General features: G+C 44.7%; 1 long non-coding RNA gene across 2 annotated transcripts in view; it reads right to left on the bottom strand.

Annotated features, from left to right (window-relative positions):
- Positions 1-14,265, bottom strand: part of LOC141173816 (uncharacterized) — a 177,033-nt gene that overhangs the window by 157,881 nt on the left and 4,887 nt on the right. The window lies entirely within an intron of this gene.

A 14,265-nucleotide genomic window follows, 5' to 3' on the forward strand; every position in this document is an offset into this window, starting at 1 on the left:
ATGAATTCTGTTTTGTCCATGTTAAGTTTTAGAAATCTGTCAGAGAAGAAGGATGAAATAGCAGACAGACATTGTGGGATTTTGGTTAGTAAGGAGGTGATATCGGGTCTAGAGAGGTAGAGCCGTGTGTCGTCTGCATAGAGGTGATACTGAAAGCCGTGAGACTCTGAGCTGTCTCAAGCCAAAGGTGTAGATGGAGTAGAGCAGAGGTCCTAGAACTGAACTTTGGGGGACACCGACAGATAGGGGCGAGATGAGGAGGTAGTGTGTGAGTGGGAGACACTGAATGTCCTGTCTGTTAGGTATGAAGAGATCCAAGATAGGGCCAAGTCTGTGATGTCGAGAGATGAGAGAGTCTGTAGGAAGAGGGAATGGTCTACTGTGTCTGTGGCGCCCAGCTGCGCTTGGTACCACAGATCCTAGAGGGGTGCATTACCGGATTTCTCCACAAGAGGCCCGCACAGCATACACACACCTCCACCTTCCACCTCAGACCTCCAGAGGGAGCCCGATAGGGATATAAATAGGGAAGGTGGAGCTAGACAGCTGAGTCATTCAGCAGTTTCTGCTCAGACACAGAAGGAGTCAGTGCAGTCGATCCAGAGCCTAGCAGTTCCTGTAGAAAGAGTTCAGTATAGTCTGTAGAGTGAGTCCAGACTAGAACTCACAGATCACAGGATAGAGAGCTAGGAGTGTGCCGACACTCTGAGAGCGGCGAAGAAGAGACAACTTCTGGCATCACGAACAGGATTCAGTGCCCGCTGCAACGATGGAGTGTTATGCCCGTTGCCACCGGGTACTGTGCGCCTTTATTCTGAACTGTGTATTTAACTGTGGCGAAGATTGCCGGCATTGTTGGGCCGCCGAGCGGGAAGAAGGGCGTAACCGCGGGAAACTGAGGGGCGTACCTGCAAAAGCACGTGAAGCCCCGGACACGCCCCACGCCTCAACGTCAAACCAGGAAGCGCCAGGTCCTGGAAGGAGCATCGCTGAACGCTATGACGTAGGACGCAAGCGACGCAAGGTCCTGAAGAAGACCGTCACCTGCGGAGCTGCGGCCTACCGGAAGGAAAGGAAGGTAGGCCACGGTTCGCTCGGGGGGTGCCAGAATGTCCGAGGAACAGCACAGTGCCGGAGCACCGGTTCACCGCCCTGATGTTCAACCTGAGCTCAGCCCCGAGCAGGCCGAAGCGGCCGCCAAGTTAGCAGGACCGGTAACCCCTGTCATACCCATGGCCCTGAATGTCCACAAGGTGGGGAAGGAGAGCAAACCCCCGCCATCTACGGCTGATGAACTGGCTGGGCCAGCCTATCATGGACAGGTGCTTCCCCGGAAGGAGCACCATTATTGAACTGCTGATAATGTTTTATATGTTTATAATGTTTTTGTTATGCAATGTTTAAGAAATGTGCCTCCCATAAAGGGAAGATTGTTAATGTTTATTGTTTTATAAAATGTACTTCAGCCCGGGAGTGCTGAGCTTTGCTAGGGGGGAATGTGGCGCCCAGCTGCGCTTGGTACCACAGATCCTAGAGGGGTGCATTACCGGATTTTTCCACAAGAGGCCCCCACAGCATACACACACCTCCACCTTCCACCTCAGACCACCAGAGGGAGCCCGATAGGGATATAAATAGGGAAGGTGGAGCTAGGCAGCTGAGTGATTCAGCAGTTCCTGCTCAGACACAGAGGGAGTCAGTGCAGTCGAGCCAGAGCCTAGCAGTTCCTGTAGAAAGAGTTCAGTATAGTCTGTAGAGTGAGTCCAGACTAGAACTCACAGAGCTCAGGATAGAGAGCTAGGAGTGTGCCGACACTCTCAGAGGGGCGAAGAAGAGCAGCGTCCCGGCTGCAGTGTGTGTAGCCTAATGAGGGCCCGAGCGGGGCCGAAGGCAAGTGGAAGAGAGTAACATAGGGGGCAAAGGAGCTTTACAAGCTCACCCCAGAAGCATATACCGGACACGGGGTCCGAGTTTACGTGGATCTTCATGACCAGTAGAAAACAACCGGAACCCCTGGCGAACTACATGTCCCAGGATCACCAAAAGCTGATACGTACCAGGGTCAGGAATCACGGAGACCCCAGAGAATAGGGAGAGTGATCTCCAACAGAAGGCCCTATCACCAAGTCAGCAGGTACAGAACAGAAACCAAGTTAGGCCTAGCTCCAGGCAGGTCAGAAACTTACTACAGAGAGAAAAGAAACAGGAGGCCCTACACCCGCTCACTGGGGAGAATCCGGACGTGCACCCCTCACCCTACAGTGCTCCGGGATGTGCCTGAATTTCCATCAGTAAAAGGTACTGAAGTGACTTTCGTGTGTGCTCCTATTCTTGCTCTGACCCGGCTGGGTCCCATCTGTCCCTGCATCCTTTCATCTACGCTGCCCTGAGGCCTAGCTCCACCTGTGGGGAGCTATACCACGCAAGCTGCCTTAACACCGGCCTCAGTGGGCTGCCGCAGCGCTGGTGATCCTCACCAGACACCACAGGTGGCGTCACGAACATTTACAAACCTATTATTCCAATATACATTCCCCTCTTTTCAGTTGTCCGCCCTGGGCCACGGACCGGGCCAGCCACCGTGATAACCCCCAAGCATCTGAGGGCCCGGCTGCCGAGTACCCCACGGCCCCAGGGGCGTGACATGTCAAAGGCAGATGACAAGTCTAGGAGGAGGAGGACAGAGTAGTGTCGCTTGGACTTGGCGGTTAGTACGTCGTTGGTGACTTTAGTTAGGGCAGTTTCAGTAGAATGGTGCGGTCGGAAGCCAGATTGGAGGTGGTCAAAGAGGGAGCAAGAGTAGAGGTGGGAGAACAGGTTGTTCCAGTAGTTTTGAGGCATAGGGGAGAAGTGATATGGGGCTCTTCAAAATGGCGCACGGGGTCTATAAATTGTATGCAAAATTGAAAATGATCTTTATTTTTGTTAATCTTTTTTACTCTTGTTTTTAGAGCAAAAGGTGGCATATTCTGCAAAGTTTGCGCAAAAAATTGTCATGCCGAAGCTTTGCGACTTTTTCAAGGTCACATTTGATGAATCAGTCTAAAAGATCTAGAAAAGCCATATTGACGTAAAAATCAGAAAATGAACTAAACAGCAAAAGACATTAAATACGGTTCAAATCCTGTGATAAATTTGTCGCAAGTCAAAAGCGTTCTAATTGAGAGTTATTCATGCAAAGAAAAACTGGCTAAAATGCAATGATGAATTGACCCCATATCTTTCTTAAAAGACAAACCCCCTCCCCCCCAAAAAAGTAAAAAAACAGTTTCCCATTGGAACTGTAGTTAAAAAAAAAGAATGAACAGCTTTCTCCATTAGGGGGCAGCACTTGTTTAAGCACATTTTTGCCAGTTTTTGGTTATCAAAAGGCAAAAGTGGCAAAAGAAGAAGCATCAATTGTTACTATAAATTTAATAATTCATCTGTAGATCATTTTTCATTATTCACATCTTAAAGGGGTTTAGCAATACATAAAGCAATAAGTTGTGCACAGTAATTTCAACCCCATTGTGCATGTTCAGAAAAAAAATAAATCCCCAACATGGAAAATACAAGATCCTTATTAAGCATATTTATAGAATAACCTTTTTTTTTTTCTTCAAAAATCAATAGAACATGTGAAATAATATATCAGAGAAATCTACTTCTTTCTCGGATTTTCATTCTCAATAATCTCAATTCGCGGGTTACATTTGTCTTCAGTGAATACAGACTTTCACATTACTGAGATAGGAGATGACACTTGGTGCTTATAAAGTTCTATGGAGGTGGGGATCCCCCTCCAACGAGAGATACATTTTACGTGTACTATATACTGCCTCTATGTGCAAGAATATACATGCCACGCCGCATTGATGCAGTAATTGATGCCAAAGGAGCCCCGACCAAGTATTGAGGGCATTTACTGAACATACATTTCAGTAGGCCAACATTACGGATTTTAAAAACATTTGTCATGCTGGTATTATAAAGTATTCTAATTTACTGAGATAATGACTTTTGTGTTTTCATTGGATGTAAGCCATAATCATCAACATTAACAGAAATAAACGCTTGAAATAGATCACCCTGTTTGTAATTACTCTATATAATATACGAGTTTCACTTTTTGTATTGAAGAACGGAAATAAATTAACTTTTTGATGATATTCTAATTTAGTGACATGCACCTGTAACTACTATGATATTGCTCCCTATTATTATTATTTATTATTATAGCGCCATTTATTCCATGGCGATTTACGTGTGAAAAGGGGTATAGATAAAACAAGTATAATAATCTTAGACAATAGAAGTCACTGACTAGTACAGGAGAGAGGACCCTGCCCGCGAGGGATCACAGTCTACAATGTACAAGAATATAACTACTATAATACTGCCCCCTAGGTACAAGAATATAATAACTAGCATAATACTTCCCGCTATGTACAAGAAAATAACTACTATAATACTGCCCCTATGTACAAGAATATAACTACCATAATACTACCTCCTATGTACAAGAATATAACTACTATAATACTGCGCCTATGTACAAGAATATAACTACTATAATACTGCTCCTATGTACAAGAATATAACTACTATAATACTGCCCCCTATGTACAAGAATATAACTACTATAATACTGGCCCTATGTACAAGAATATAACTACTATAATACTGCTCCTATATACAAGAATATAACTCCTATAATACTGCTCCTATGTACAGGAATATAACTACTATAATACTGCCCTCTGTGTACAAGAATATAGCTACTATAATACTGCTCCTATGTACAAGAATATAACTACTATAATACTGCTCCTATGTACAAGAATATAACTACTATAATACTGTTCCTATGTACAAGAATATAACTACTATAATGCTGCCCCTATGTACAAGAATATAGCTACTATAATACTGGCCCTATGTACAAGAATATAACTACTATAATATTGCCGCCTATGAACAAGAATATAACTACTATAATACTGCTTCTATGTACAAGAATATAACTACTATAATACTGCCCCCTATGTACAAGAATATAACTACTATAATACTGCTCCTATGTACAAGAATATAACTACTATAATACTGCCCCTATGTATAAGAATATAACTGCTATAATACTGCCCCTATGTACAAGAATATAACTACTATAATACTGCTCCTATGTACAAGAATATAACTACTATAATACTGCCTACTATGTACAAGAATATAACTACTATAATACTGCTTCTATGTACAAGAATATAACTACTATAATACTGCTCCTGTGTACAAGAATATAACTACTACAATACTGCTTCTATGTACAAGAATATAACTACTATAATACTGCTCCTATGTACAAGAATATAACTACTATAATACTGTGAAAGTCATAGGAAACCTTGCGGTAACCTAGTATTCAGCTCACCCATGGACCAAGGATCTCCTCTGCACGGACGGTCTTGTAGTATAGCAAGGAACAATGAAGAGAAAAGGAAGGTACATCCAGCACTGAAACGCATATGCGATTACTCTATGTCTGGAGTTTTTATGGATTTGCAATAAAGAAGAATTTTTTATGAGGACCCAGTGCTGTATGTACCTTCCTTTTCTCTACTATAATACTGCTCCTATATAAAAGAATATAACTACTATAATACTGCCCCCTACATACAAGAATATAACTACTATAATACTGCCTCTATGTACAAGAATATAACTACTACAATAGTACTCCTGTGTACAAGAATATAACTACTATAATACTGCCTCTATGTACAAGAATATAACTACTACAATAGTTCTCCTGTGTATAAGAATATAACTACTATCAGGGTCGTACATAGGAATCATGGGGCCCCATAGCAGAAGTTCTAATTGGACCACCCCCCTCCCCCCCCAAAAAATAAAATTGTTGGGGTCACAGAACAGTATACAGTATATCACAACTTTCCAGCCTTTACATAGTCATTTTCCTCCTGCTGAAGTCTTATCATTGCCTCCATAAAGTATTATGCAAACAAAAGTGCCCCCCAAACACAGTATGATACCCTCATGGTGAATTCCTCCACATGCACAGTATAATGATCCTACTGCACCCACCTCAACTCCCAAGGCAAAGTTTGGTGACCCCAACACAGTATGATCCCCCAACTGTGACCCCCACACAGCCCTCCATGCAGTATAATGGGCCTACATACAGTATGATGGCCCCCAACCTCTCCACAGTGTATAACGGCTTGCACTAGCCCTCCAAACAGTATAATGGCCCCCACACAGTATGATGGACCCCACACGAACCTTCACACGGTATAATTGCTTGCATACACTATAATGGACCCCCACATATTATAATGGCCCCACATAGCCTTCCATATAAAATAATGCACTCGCCATGGTCCTCCATAGAATATAATGCACGACGCATGGTCCTCCACGCAATATAATATACACCCCAATGGTCCTCTATACAAGAATAATGCACCCCCCATGGTCCTCCACACAATATAATGCGCTCACCATGATCCTCCATATAGTATATTGCACCCACCATGATCCTCCATACAGTATAATGCACTCTCCCATGGTCCTCAACACAGTATAATGCACCCCCATGGTTCTCCAGACATAATAATGCACCCTCATGGTCCTCCACACAGTATAATGCACCTCCCATAGTCCTCCACACAGTATAATGCACTTCCATGGTCCTCCACACAGTATAATGCACGCCCATGGTCCTCTACACAATATAATGCGCCCACCATGATCCTCCATACAGTATAATGCACCCCCATGGTCCTCCATGCAGTATAATGCACCCCCATGGTCCTCTATGCAGTATAATGCATCCCCATGGTCCTCTATACAAGTATAATGCACCCCCATGGTCCTCCACATAATATAATGCGCCCACAATGGTCCTCCATACAGTACAATGCACCCCCATGGTCCTCCATACAGTATAATGCACCCTCATGGTTCTACACACAGTATAATGCACTTCCATGGTCCTCCATACAGTATAATGCACCCCCCATGGTCCTCCATACAGCATAATGCACCCCCATGGTCCTCCACACAGTATAATGCATCCCCATGGTCCTCCATAGAGTATAATGCACCCCCCATGGTCCTCCATGCAGCATAATGCACCCCCATGATCCTCCACACAGCATAATGTACCCCCGTGGTCCTCTACGCAGTATAATGCACCCCATGGTCCTCCACAAAGTATAATGCACCCCATGGTCCTCCATACAGCATAATGCACCGCCATGGTCCTCCATACAGTATAATGCACCACCATGGTCCTCCACACAGTATAATGCACCCCCCATGGTCCTGCATACAGTATAATGCATCCCCATGATCCTCCACACAGTATAATGTACCCCCCATGGTCCTGCACACAGTATAATGCACCCCCCATGGTCCTGCACACAGTATAATGCACCCCTAATACTGTATTATGGCCACCGGTCACTGATTTAAAAAAATAAATACAATACTCACATCTCCTGGTTCCAACTGATGCTCCAGTCCCTTCAGCGTGCGGTGTGAAGCGCCGGACATCTCAGAGCAGCGAGCGCCCTGTAATGACATCATAAGTCGAGGAAGAACGACAGGTGTGGAAACGTCTTCTGTCGCTCCCTCCTCCATCATCATTGCTCGCAATGGGCTCCCTCTCCGGCCATCAGCGTGAGCAATGATGATGGAGGAGGAAGCGTCAGAAGAAGTTTCCATTCCCATCATTCTGCGTGGGCGAGCGGCCGGGCAGTGCGGGTGCTAACGGGCGAAGGAGGGGCCCGCTGCGCTGAGGGCCCCCTGCGGGCGCCCCCAGCTCACGGGTCCATAGTAGTGGCATGGCCTGCTGCCATTGGCGGTAAACCACTGCATATATGCACACACATATACATCTATAATATAACGGGGGATGCATGTCTCTGTCTGAAGCCTTTATAGACTGCTCATGCGTGACGTGCAGTCTGGCTCCAGACAGAAGCACGCATCCAGCCGTTATAGGTAAGAGGAGTGTGTATGGCGCCGGAGATCGCGGTATACGTAGACATTGAACGCATACCGCGCCATAGTTAAATACTTACCTGACCGGGAGGAGCGTTTATTTTTTTGTATGTGTGTACAGCGTGAAAGGGATGAGGAGTGCCACATATAGCAGGATTGTGGGGTGAGGGGACCATGCATATCAGGATTGGGGGCGTGAGGGGACCATGCATACCAGGATTGGGGGGGTGAGGGGTACCCACATACCAGGATTGGGGGGGTGAGGGGACCATGCATACCAGGATTGGGGGGTGAGGGGACCATACATACCAGGATTGGGGGGTGAGAGGTATCACACATACCAGGATTGGGGGGTGAGGGGACCATACATACCAGGATGAGGGGTACCATGCATACCAGGATGGGGGGTGAGGGAACCATGCATACCAGGATTGGGGGGTGAGGGGTGCCATGCATACCAGAATAGGGATGAGGGTTACCACACATACCAGGATAGGAATGTGGGGCACCATGCATACCAGGATGAGGGGTACCATGCATACCAGAATAAGGATGAGGGGTGCCATGCATACCGGGATTGGGGCTGAGGAGTGCCATGCATACCAGGATAAGGATGAGGGATGCCATGCATACCAGGATAAGGATGAGCGGTGCCATGCATACGAGGATAAGGATAAGGGGTGCCATGCATACCGGGATTGGGGATGAGGGGGCCATGCATACCGGGATTGGGGATGAGGAGTGCCATGCATACCGGGATTGGGGGTGGGGGGTGCCATGCATACCGGGATTGGGGGTGAGGGGTGCCATGCATACCGGGATTGGGGGTGGGGGGTGCCATGCATACCGGGATTGGAGGTGAAGGGTGCCATGCATACGGAGATTGGGGGTGAGGGGTGCCATGCATACCGGGATTGGGAATGAGGGGTGCCATGCATACCGGGATTGGGGGTGAGGGGTGCCATGCATACTGGGATTGGGGGTGAGGGGTGCCATGCATACCGGGATTGGGGGTGAGGGGTGCCACGCATACCGGGGGATAGGTGTGAGGAGTACCACGCATACCAGGATTGGGGGTGAGGGGTGCCATGCATACCGGGATAGGGATGAGAAGTACCACGCATACCAGGATTGGGGATGAGGGGTGCCACGCATACCAGGATCAGGGATGAGGGGTGCCACACATACCAGGATTTGGTATGAGGGGTGCCACGCATTCCAGGATTTGGGATGAGGGATGCCATGCATACCAGGATTGGGGGTGAGGGGTGCCATGCATACCAGGATAGGATGGTGGAGACAGGATGGGGGCAGCGCAAATACCAGGAGGGGGGCAGCACATACCAGCATGGGAGACCATATACCAATAAAAATGCTCGCCACCAGGGCGTAGAACGGGTTCAATAGCTAGTACACATATATGCACACACATACATATGTGCACACACACACATTATATATATATACAGTACAGACCAAAAGTTTGGACACACCTTCTCATTTAAAGATTTTTCTGTATTTTCATGACTATGAAAATTGTACATTCACACTGAAGGCATCAAAACTATGAATTAACACATGTGGAATTATATACTTAACAAAAAAGTGTGAAACAACTGAAAATATGTCTTATATTCTAGGTTCTTCAAAGTAGCCACCTTTTGCTTTGATGACTGCTTTGCACACTCTTGGCATTCTCTTGATGAGCTTCAAGGGGTAGTCACCGGAAATGGTCTTCCAACAATCTTGAAGGAGTTCCCAGAGATGCTTAGCATTTGTTGGCCCTTTTGCCTTCACTCTGTGGTCCAGCTCACCCCAAACTATCTTGATTGGGTTCAGGTCTGGGGACTGTGGAGGCCAGGTCATCTGGCGTAGCCCCCCATCACTCTCCTTCTTGGTCAAATAGCCCTTACACAGCCTGGAGGTGTGTTTGGGGTCATTGTCCTGTTGAAAAATAAATGATGGTCCAACTAAACGCAAACCGGATGGAATAGCATGCCGCTGCAAGATGCTGTGGTAGCCATGTTGGTTCAGTACGCCTTCAATTTTGAATAAATCCCCAACAGTGTCACCAGCAAAGCACCCCCACACCATCACACCTCCTCCTCCATGCTTCACGGTGGGAACCAGGCATGTAGAGTCCATCCGTTCACCTTTTCTGCTTTGCACAAAGACACGGTGGTTGGAACCAAAGATCTCAAATTTGGACTCATCAGACCAAAGCACAGATTTCCACTGGTCTAATGTCCATTCCTTGTGTTCTTTAGCCCAAACAAGTCTCTTCTGCTTGTTGCCTGTCCTTAGCAGTGGTTTCCTAGCAGCTATTTTACCATGAAGGCCTGCTGCACAAAGTCTCCTCTTAACAGTTGTTGTAGAGATGTGTCTGCTGCTAGAACTCTGTGTGGCATTGACCTGGTCTCTAATCTGAGCTGCTGTTAACCTGCGATTTCTGAGGCTGGTGACTCGGATAAACTTATCCTCAGAAGCAGAGGTGACTCTTGGTCTTCCTTTCCTGAGGCGGTCCTCATGTGAGCCAGTTTCTTTGTAGCGCTTGATGGTTTTTGCAACTGCACTTGGGGACACTTTCAAACTTTTCCCAATTTTTCGGACTGACTGACCTTCATTTCTTTAAGTAATGATGGCCACTCGTTTTTCTTTACTTAGCTGCTTTTTTCTTGCCATAATACAAATTCTAACAGTCTATTCAGTAGGACTATCAGCTGTGTATCCACCAGACTTCTGCACAACACAACTGACGGTCCCAACCCCATTTATAAGGCAAGAAATCCCACTTATTAAACCTGACAGGGCACACCTGTGAAGTGAAGACCATTTCCGGTGACTACCTCTTGAAGCTCATCAAGAGAATGCCAAGAGTGTGCAAAGCAGTCATCGAAGAAAAAGGTGGCTACTTTGAAGAACCTAGAATATAAGACATATTTTCAGTTGTTTCACACTTTTTTGTTAAGTATATAATTCCACATGTGTTGATTCATAGTTTTGATGCCTTCAGTGTGAATGTACAATTTGTATTGTCATGAAAATACAGAAAAATCTTTAAATGAGAAGGTGTGTCCAAACTTTTGGTCTGTACTGTATATATATATATATATATATATATATATATACACACATATGCATATACATATATACACGCACACATTACACATGGACTTACCCTCTCTGCAGATGATTCCACATGATGCATGTCACTCTGGTGCAGCCTCCCACCTCCCAGGGCCCGACTGCAGAGCTTTCTTCCAAACTGAAAGGCTGAAGGCAGGAGGGGGAGAACTGAGCAGGGGATGCAGAGAGAGCAGGGGCCATGCTGTAAGCATCCCCTCCACTGGAGCTGGAGGCCGGAGCTGGTGGGCGGAGCCTCATCACCTGCACTTACAGAGCTGACATTGCCATCGTCTGCGCGGGACATAGTGCAGCCAGAGGTGAAGAGGTGGGTCCTTCTGACTCCGGGCCACCGAATCCTCTGGAGGTTCTGACGGAGCCCGGTTGTTTTCAACTGTATCTGCATCCTGACGATGCAGATACTGTTGAGATTGTGATGCGGGATGGAGGGGTCCGATGCTGTTTCACATCGGGCCCCCCTGTCTCATGGGCCCCATAGCAGCTGCGTGGGCTGCCGCTATGGATGGTATGCCCCTGACTACTATAATACTGCCCCTTATGTGCAAGATTATAACTACTATAATACTTTTCCCTATGTACAAGAATATAACTACTATAATACTGCTCCTATGTACAAGAATATAACTACTACAATACTGCCCCCTAAGTACAAGAATATAACTACTATAATACTGCTCCTATGTACAAGAATATATTTACTATAATACTACTCCTATGTACAAGAATATAACTACTATAATACTGCCCCTATGTACAAGAATATAACTACTATAATACTGCCACCTATGTACAAGAATATAACTACTATAATACTGCCCCTATGTACAAGAATATAACTACTATAATACTGCCCCCTATGTACAAGAATATAATTACTATAATACTACTCCTATGTACAAGAATATAACTACTATAATACTGCCCCTATGTACAAGAATATAACTACTATAATACTTCCCCCTATGTACAAGAATATAAATACTATAATACTGCCCCTATGTACAAGAATATAACTACTATAATACTGCCCCCTATGTACAAGAATATAATTACTATAATACTACTCCTATGTACAAGAATATAACTACTATAATACTTCCCCTATGTAAAAGAATATAACTACTATAATACTTCCCCCTATGTACAAGAATATAACTACTATAATACTGCCCCCTATGTACAAGACTATAACTACTATAATACTGCCCCCTATGTACAAGAATATAACTACTATAATACTGCCCCCTATGTACAAGAATATAACTACTATAATACTGCCCCCTATGTACAAGAATATAACTACCATAATACTGCCCCCTATGTACAAGAATATAACTACTATAATACTGCCCCCTATGTACAAGAATGTAACTACTATAATACTGCCCCCTATGTACAAGAATGTAACTACTATAATACTGCTCCTATGTACAAGTATATAACTATATAACTAATATATATAAAATATATATATATTTGCCCACAAACTACTTTTGTGGGCAAAATTTTTGAAGGCTTTATTAATGAGGCAATCATGGAGCATCTTGATGCTAATAATCTATTAACCCCGAACCAACATGGATTCATGAGGAATCGCTCCTGCCAAACAAACCTGATTGACTTCTACGAGGAGGTTAGCTCTCGAGTAGATCAGGGGGAACCAGTGGATGTCGTGTATCTCGACTTCTCAAAAGCGTTCGATAGCGTGCCACATAATAGGTTGGTATACAAAATGAGAATGATGGGGCTGGGGGAAAATGTCTGCAAGTGGGTAGCTAACTGGCTAAAGGATAGAAGGCAGAGGGTGGTTATAAATGGAATATACTCAGATTGGGTAAGCGTCACTAGTGGGGTACCACAGGGGTCTGTACTAGGCCCAATGTTATTTAATATCTTTATTAACGACATAGTCAACGGGATAAATAGTAAAATATCAATATTTGCAGATGACACAAAGTTATGTAAAACAATTAATACAAAAGAGGACAGTGCAGACCTACAGAGGGATTTGGATAAGCTGGGTAGGTGGAGCATTAAATGGCAAATGAGGTTTAAGGAGGAGAAATGTAAGGTCATACATATGGGAAGGAAAAATGGAAGTCACCAGTACTCACTGAATGGGAAATCATTGGGGAATTCAGAGATGGAGAAGGACTTGGGCATCTTGATTGATAGCAAACTAAATTGGAGTGCCCAAAGTCAGGCGGCTGCTGTAAGGGCAAACAGGGTAATGGGATGTATCAGAAGAGGTATAGCTGCAAAGGATGAGAACATTGTTCTTCCACTGTACAAAGCACTGGTCAGACCACACTTGGAATACTGTGCTCAGTTATGGGCCCCAATATATAGAAAGGATATAAATGAGCTTGAAAAGGTACAAAGGAGGGCAACAAAATTAATAAGGGGAATGGAGGGACTGCAATACCCAGAGAGGTTGGCAAAACTAGGACTATTCAGCCTGGAAAAGAGAAGGTTGAGGGGGAACATAATAAATGTGTACAAATATGTTAGGGGACAGTATAGAGATCTTGCCCGGGATTTGTTCAAAAGGAGGGATATTACGGTAACAAGAGGGCACTCACTAAGACTGGAAGAGAAAAGGTTTCAGCACCAGCATAGGAAGGGGTTCTTTACGGTAAGAGCAGTGAGAATATGGAATTCACTGAGTGAGGAGACGGTAATGTCGGATTCACTAAACCAGTTCAAGCGGGGACTGGATGCATTTCTAGATACCAGGCAGATTTCTGCATATACTTAAAAATAGAATAAAATAGTAGGTTGATACAGGGATTTATTCTGACTGCTGGTTTCAGAGTCGGGAGGGAATTTTTCCTCAGGTGAAGATTGGTCAAATCATTTGGGGTTTTTGCCCTCCTCTGGATCAACTTTAGCAATTACAGAACTAACAGGTCGTACTTGATGGACGCAAGTCTTTATTCGGCTTTACTAACTATGTAACTATGTAACTACTATAATACTGCTCCTATGTACAAGAAGATAACTACTATAATACTGCCCCCTATGTACAAGAATATAACTACTATAATACTGCTCATATGTACAAGAATATAACTACTATAATACTGCTCCTGTGTACAAGAATATAAC

This window comes from Phyllobates terribilis, unplaced genomic scaffold (genome assembly GCF_046119375.1).
Source record: "Phyllobates terribilis strain yellow unplaced genomic scaffold, ASM4611937v1 Scaffold_13__5_contigs__length_258822181, whole genome shotgun sequence".
NCBI lineage: Eukaryota > Metazoa > Chordata > Amphibia > Anura > Dendrobatidae > Phyllobates > Phyllobates terribilis.